Raw genomic sequence first — 7,189 nt, 5'->3', positions numbered from 1 at the left:
GCCGGTTGTCGTGCCGTTGCGCCAGTTGGTTGGCCTTGCGCTTGTTGTTCTGGTGGTGCTGTTGCTGGCTGCTTTCACCGGCCGGCTTCGGAGGAGGAACCGGCTTTGCTTTGCCGGCTTCATCCAGCGCCACCTGGATCTTCATGGCGGAGTCGGTGTTGGCGTACTTGTCTGCCGTCACCATGAGCATGGCCATGGTGGGCGGCTCGGAGCATAAGAGCTTGTGCTTGAGGAGGGTGCCGTCTTGGCACCCACTGACGAAGTACTGGATCACCTCGACTTCATGGACGCCCTCGCAGCTGTTTCGAAGCTCGGTCCAGCGTGCGAGGTACTCGCAACCCGTCTCTGTCGGCCCCTGCACACACATGGCGAGCTGGCTAGGGCGACCGGGTCGCTTGTAGGTCCCCGTGAAGCTACGGACAAAGGCCTCCTCGAAGTCGACCCACGCGTTGATGCTGCCCATCGGCAGACTGTTCAACCACGTGCGGGCCGACCCCTGGAGCATGAGCGGTGCGTAGCGCATGGCTAGACGACGATTGGCACCGGTCATGCCAATGGCCGTGGTGTACTTGTGAGCCAGTCTTCTGGCTTCATGGTCCCATTGTACTTGGGGGTGTCGCACGGGAGCACGAACCCCTTGGGGAAGGCCTCCTCCCGGATGCGTGGGCCGAAGCACGCCGGCCCGATAGCGCCGCTCTCGTCCACCTCCAGGGAGCGAGCGAGCTGATCAAGGCGGTGGCGCGCATTGGCGTCGTCGATGGCGTGCGGGCCGAGTCGACTGGAGGCCAGGCGCCAAGGGGCCGGGTCGGTTGGAGCCGGACGCCGGCCATGTTGGCTGAGTCCGCGCTGGGTCTCCGGGGCGGGCTCGTTGCCCAGAGCGTCGGCGGCGGTGGCGGCCGAGTTGCGTTGAGTCCGGGCTTGGCCGGAGTGCCCCTCGCCAGGTGGCGAGGAAGCCGTGGGCAGAAGTTCGCCAGGTCCGCCAAGACGGGCGGAGCCGGATCCCGCCGGCTTGGCGAGCTGGTTGAGGCGATCCTGGTGGATGTTGGCGGTGTGGAGGAGCTCATGCATCCGCCCGATGCGCTCCTTGTGCTCCTCGCCCGCGAGTTGGTCGAGGCCGACCGCGGCTGCCTCCGCAGCACGCATGTTCTTCATTGGGGTTTCGTAGACAGTCCGGACGGCGCCGAAGGCCCAGCCGATCACTCCTACCCGGGCGTGAGTATTGGCGGCCCGGCTCGACTCGGCCGCGCCGGGCGTGAATCTGTGGGCGGTGTCATGCTCCATCTGAGCGGCCTCCAGGCGACTCCTGGTGAAGGCCAGCATCTCGGACAGGTCCAACATCTGCTGGCGCCTATCCTCGAGCTGGGTTCGGGCTTTGACGATGTTGGTGGCGTTGACGTCGATGCTGATGGGGATGCGGAGGCTCTGCATCGCAGCACGCAGCGGATCGGATGGCTCGGTCCGTGTTGTGGCGGCCGTGGCTTCGGCGACCCTCCTCGCCTTGCTCAACGAGGAAGAGGCGCCATCACCGGTGATGAAGAGCTCCACATGGGCGTCCATCGCCTCGGTAGTGAATCCTCCGCTGAGGGAGAGCGGAGAGTCGAAGTAGCTCAGCACCTTGCTGGGGTACTCGTCGACCGCGAACGCGTCGGAGATGCGCAGCGCGGTGAAGGAGGCGGCGAGCATGCCGATGACGTCGTCCGCCAGAGCGATGGACTTGTCGGAGTAGGAGAAGGGCCCCATCTGAAGCATGCTCCCGGCCAGCTCCTCGAGCTGCCCCATGGTGGGCGCCAACTGTAGTGGTGGGCGCACGGCAGATGACATGGGATGGCTAAAGAGAGGAGGAGGCTCGAGGGTGCTGGTGGGCTCCAGAGGCGAGGTTGATATGCGCGGGCGCGGGACGCCAGACATACCCAGGTTCGGGGCTCTTCGGAGAGATAACACCCCTAGTCCTGCCGAGTTTAGTTGGATGATCGATAGTACAATATTGCTCCTGGAGCTGTATGGAGGAGGAAGGAGGCTGGCCAAGGCTCGGGCTGCTCCTTCTCCCCGGTGTTGTTGTGCGGTGGCTAGTCCTACGCTTGCATGTGTTTCTCTTACAGGTTTCTCGTGTCTATCTCGTATTGCATGTTCTGCCCTCCTGTGGGCGTGGGCTCCTGGGGGTTTTATAGATCAACCCTCCCAGGGTTACAATGGTAATATGTCGAGTCGGTGGGTCTGCATTGTCTGTGTCCGGAGTACCGGGCTGGGTCCTGCTTGTGGGCTTGTGGTTCGCCGGGTTCCCCTAGGCACGGGCCCCGCGTGCCTAGGGGGAGTGTGCGTCGTCTTGTCGATCGTCAGGGCGTGGCCGAGTCGAGTCGTGTACAGTGCTTTCTGTCAGGCTGCCGCTTGCTGTGGTCAGCGGTGAGGGCGGGAGCACTGTTGCCACGCCAGCCTTGGTCAGCGGGTAGGTGAGGCGCACTGTTGCCACGCCCCGGGTGACCACAGGCATGGGTGGAAACACTATTGTCTTGGTCATCGGTGGTTTAGGTCTCGTCCCATCGTACGGCCTGGATGGGAAGGGAGCTGACTCGTGGCTGGGTTGCCGTGGATGCCACGGGTGGGGCTGGCTTGCTGTGGAAGCCTTGGCTGTGCCGGGTTGAGTTGTCTTGCACCAATTGTTGTGACAGGGTTGACGTACCTTGCCGGGTCGGGGAGTTTGGCCAGGTTGCGGGCCCTGCCGAGTCAAGCGACCCGGCCAGGCGCGTGCCATACCGCGGGGCGATGCGGTCCCCGCTGTTTTTGAAGAGGATCCTGGCTCCGTTGCCTGCCCGGGGTTCATCCCCCCGACAGGACTCATAGCTACAACGTGAGTGATTCTGAGGTCGAGAGTTCGAGCCTCTCTCACCCCACCTAAAATTGGCCTCGTGATGAAACGCTCGGTGACAACTTGGGTCATCACACCTACATGTGAATCATCATGTGAAATTGAGCAAATCAGAACCTGGTCTCCTTTTTCTTTTTTTCGCAGGGCCATGAAAGAAAGCCCTAGCCTCAACTTTATAGCAAATTGTTTTGACCAAAGTCTCTTAGTGCAAGACCTTTTGTAAACGCTATAGCATGCTATAACGGAGCTATAGCTGGCTATCTAAAACAGTGGTTCTTCTGCACCCGCCATTGATGATTGATTCCAAGTCGCTGACTAGGGCGGCCTACTACTACATTTCGTAAGCACCCTATTAGTTCTAGTTTACAAGTGCCAATTTCTGTTCTTGTTTACGGAAGATTTAGCCGGACATAGTTGCTGCATAAGTAAGCGCATTGTTAGCTATATCTGTATCAGTGCAATGATGAGCCTCAGCCACTTCAGCGCTATACCAAATTGGTTACTAGGATATTAACTTGCGACACGGATTATTTCCGCTTGGTGCTAGGAAGGATCTATTATTACCTTAAGTTAGCATATTGTAGTATGGGTGTTGGACTTTCTGATGCAACTTAATCTCTGTAGTTCCTTTCTCCATTCTTCAACTCTAGATTTGACAAGGGATGAACAGGCTGATTTGGAAAGTGTTGATCTTTGCTTAATCTGAACCCACGAAATTGTTATGAAGAGATGTTATTTCTCCACTAATCCAACAAAGGGGTGGTGGCGTAGTTGGCTAGCGCGTAGGTCTCATAGCTATAACGTGAGTGATCCTGAGGTCGAGAGTTCGAGCATCTCTCACACCACCTAAAATTGGCCTTGTGATGATGAAACGTTCTGTGACAACTTAGGTCGTCACACCTACATCTGAATCATTAGATGAAATTGAGCAAATCAGAACCTGGTCTCCTTTTTTCTTTTTCTTCGCAGGCCCATGAAATAAAGCCCTAGCCTCAACTTTATAGCAAGTTGTTTGGACCAACGAGTCTTAGCGCAAGACCTTTTGCAAACGCTATGGTGTGCTATAACGGAGCTATAGCGGGCTATTTAGAACAGTGGTTCTGCTCTAGCCGTCGTTGATGATTGATTCCATGTCGCTGGCTAGGGCGGCCTACTACTACATTTTGTAAGCACACCATTGGGTCTAGTTTACAAATACCAATTTCTATTCTTGTTTACCCAAGATTTGGCTGGCCATAGTTGCTGCATAAGTAAGCGCATAGTTAGTTATATCTGTATCAGCGCAATGACGAGCCGCAGTCGATTCAGTGTTGTACCAAATTGGTTACTAAGATATTAGGTTGCGACTTTGATTATTTCTGCTTGGTGCTAGGAAGGATCTGTTGTTACCTTAAGTTAGCATATCGTAGTGTGGGTGTTGGACTTTCTCATGCAACTTAATGTCGGTAGTTCCTTTCTCCATTTTTCAACTCTAAATTTGACGATGGATGAACCAGCTGATTTGGAAAGTGTTGATATTTTCTTAATCTGAACCCACGGAATTGTTATCAAGAGATGTAATTTCTCCACTAATCCAACAAAGGGGTGGTGGCGTAGTTGGCTAGCGCATAGGTCTCATAGCTATAACGTGAGTGATCGTGAGGTCAAGAGTTCGAGCCTCTCTCACCCCACCTAAAATTGGCCTTGTGATGATGAAACGCTCGGTGACAACTTGGGTTGTCACACCTACATCTGAATCATCAAGTGAAATTAAGAAAATCTGAACCTGGTCACCTTTTTTTCTTTTTTTCGCAGGCCCATGAAAAAAAGCACTAGCCTCACCTTTATAGCAAATTGTTTGGACCAAAGTCTCTAAGTGCCAGACTTTTTGTAAACGCTATAGGGTGCTATAATGGAGCTATAGCGGGGTATTTAAAATAATGGTTCTGTTGTGGCTGCCATTGATGATTGATTCCAAGTCGCTGGCTAGGGCGGCCTACTACTACATTTCATAAGCACACCATTGGGTCTAGTTTACAAATGCCAATTTCTGTTATTTTTTACCCAAAATTTGGCCGGACATAGTTGCAGCATAAGTAAGCGCACAGTTAGTTATATCTGTATCAGCGCAATGACGTGCCGCAGTCGATTCAGCGTTGTACCAAATTGGTTACTAAGATATTAGGTTGCGACTTGGATTATTTCCGCTTGGTGCTAGGAAGGATCTGTTGTTATCTTAAGTTAGCATATTGTAGTATGGGTGTTGGACTTTCTGATGCAACTTAATGTCTATAGTTCCTTTCTCCATTCTTCAACTCTAGATTTGACGATGGATGAACCAGCTGATTTGGAAAGTATTGATATTTGCCTGATCTGAACTCACGGAATTGTTATGAAGCGATGTTATTTCTCCACTAATCCAACAAAGGGGTGGTGGCGCAGTTGGCTAGCGCGTAGGTCTGATAGCTATAACGTGAGTGATCCTAAGGTCGAGAGTTCGAGCCTCTCTCACCCCACCTAAAATTGGCCTTGTGATGATGAAACGCGGCGTGACAACTTGGGTAGTCACACCTACATCTGAATCATCAGGTGAAATTGAGCAAATCTGAAACCGGTCACCTTTTTTTCTTTTTTTCGAAGGCCCATGAAAGAAAACCCTATCCTCAACTTTATAGAAAATTGTTTGGACCAACGTCTCTTAGCGCAAGACCTTTTGTAAATGCTATAGCGTGCTATAACGGAGCTATAGCGGGCTATTTAAAACAGTGGTTCTGCTGCAGCCGCCATGATGATCGATTCCAAGTCACTGGCTAGGGCGGCGTACTACTACATTTCGTAAGCACGCCATTGGGTCTAGTTTACAAATTCCAATTTCTGTTCTTTTTTACCCAAGATGTGGCCGGACATAGTTGCTGCATAAGTAAGCGCACAATTAGTTATATTTGTATCAGCACAATGACGAGCCGCAGTCGATTCAGCGCTGTACCAAATTGGTTACTAAGATATTAGGTTGTGACTTGGATTATTTCCACTTGGTGCTAGGAAGGATCTATTGTTATCTTAAGTTAGCATATTGTAGTATGGGTGTTGGACTTTCTGATGCAACTTAATGTCTGTAGTTGCTTTCTCCATTCTTCAACTCTAGATTCGACGATAGATGAACCAGCTGATTTGGAAAGTGTTGATCTTTGCTTAATCTGAACCCACGGAATTGTTATGAAGAGATGTTATTTCTCCACTAATCCAACAAAGGGGTGGTGGCGTAGTTGGCTAGTGTGTAGGTCTCATAGATATAACGTGAGTGATCCTGACGTCAAGAGTTCGAGCCTCTCTCACCCCACCTAAAATTGGCCTTGTGATGATGAAACGCTCGGTGACAACTTGGGTCATCACACCTACATCTTAATCATCAGGTGAAATTGAGTAAATCTGAACCTGGTCTCCTTTTTTTCTTTTTTTCTCAGGCCCATGAAAGAAAGCCCTATCCTCAACTTTATAGCAAATTGTTTGGACCAAAGTCTCTTAGTGCAAGACCTTTTGTAAATGCTATAGCTTGCTATAATGGAGCTATAGTGGGGTATTTAAAATAGTGCTTCTGCTGCGGCCGCCATTGATGATTGATTCCAAGTCACTGGCTAGTGCGGCCAACTACTACATTTCGTAAGCACACCGTTGGTTCTAGTTTACAAGTGCCAATTTTTGTTCTCGTTTACGGAAGATTTGGCTGGACATAGTTGCTGCATAAGTAAACGCATAGTTAGTTATATCTGTATCAGCACAATGACGAGCCACAGTCACTTTAGCGCCGTGCCAAATTGGTTACTAAGATATTAGGTTGCGACTTGGACTATTTCTGCTTGGTGCTAGGAAGGATCTGTTGTTATCTTAAGTTAGCATATTGTAGTATGGGTGTTGGACTTTCTGATGGAACTTAATGTTTGTAGTTCCTTTCTCCATTCTTCAACTCTAGATTTGACGATGGATGAACCAGCTGGCTTGGAAAGTGTTGATCTTTGCTTAATCTGAACGCACGGAATTGTTATGAAGAGATGTTATTTCTCCACTAATCCAAAAAAGGGGTGGTGGCGCTGTTGGCTAGCGCATAGGTCTCATAGCTATGACCCAAGTGATCGCGTGGTCGAGAGTTCGAGCCTCTCTCAGACCACCTAAAATTGGCCTTGTGATGATGAAATGCTCGGCGATAACTTGGGTCGTCACACGTACATCTGAATCATCAGGTGAAATTGAGAAAATCTGAACCCGGTCTCCTTTTTTTCTTTTTTTGAAGGCCCATGAAAGAAAGCCCTAGCCTCAACTTTATAGAAAATTGTTTGGACCAAAGTCTTT

At 50.9% G+C, this 7,189-nt stretch overlaps 1 non-coding gene across 1 annotated transcript; it reads left to right on the top strand.

Annotated features, from left to right (window-relative positions):
• Positions 1 to 5,269: 5,269 nt before the first annotated feature.
• Positions 5,270 to 5,358, top strand: TRNAI-GAU (transfer RNA isoleucine (anticodon GAU)). The gene is given in 2 exon segments: positions 5,270 to 5,307; positions 5,323 to 5,358. It is a non-coding gene; the product is annotated as a tRNA-Ile (tRNA).
• The last annotated feature ends 1,831 nt before the right edge of the window (positions 5,359 to 7,189 follow it).

Source organism: Triticum aestivum, chromosome 6B (assembly GCF_018294505.1).
Source record: "Triticum aestivum cultivar Chinese Spring chromosome 6B, IWGSC CS RefSeq v2.1, whole genome shotgun sequence".
NCBI lineage: Eukaryota > Viridiplantae > Streptophyta > Magnoliopsida > Poales > Poaceae > Triticum > Triticum aestivum.
The sequence above is the reverse complement of the archived record's forward strand: the minus strand, read 5'-3'. Positions and strand labels throughout refer to the sequence as shown.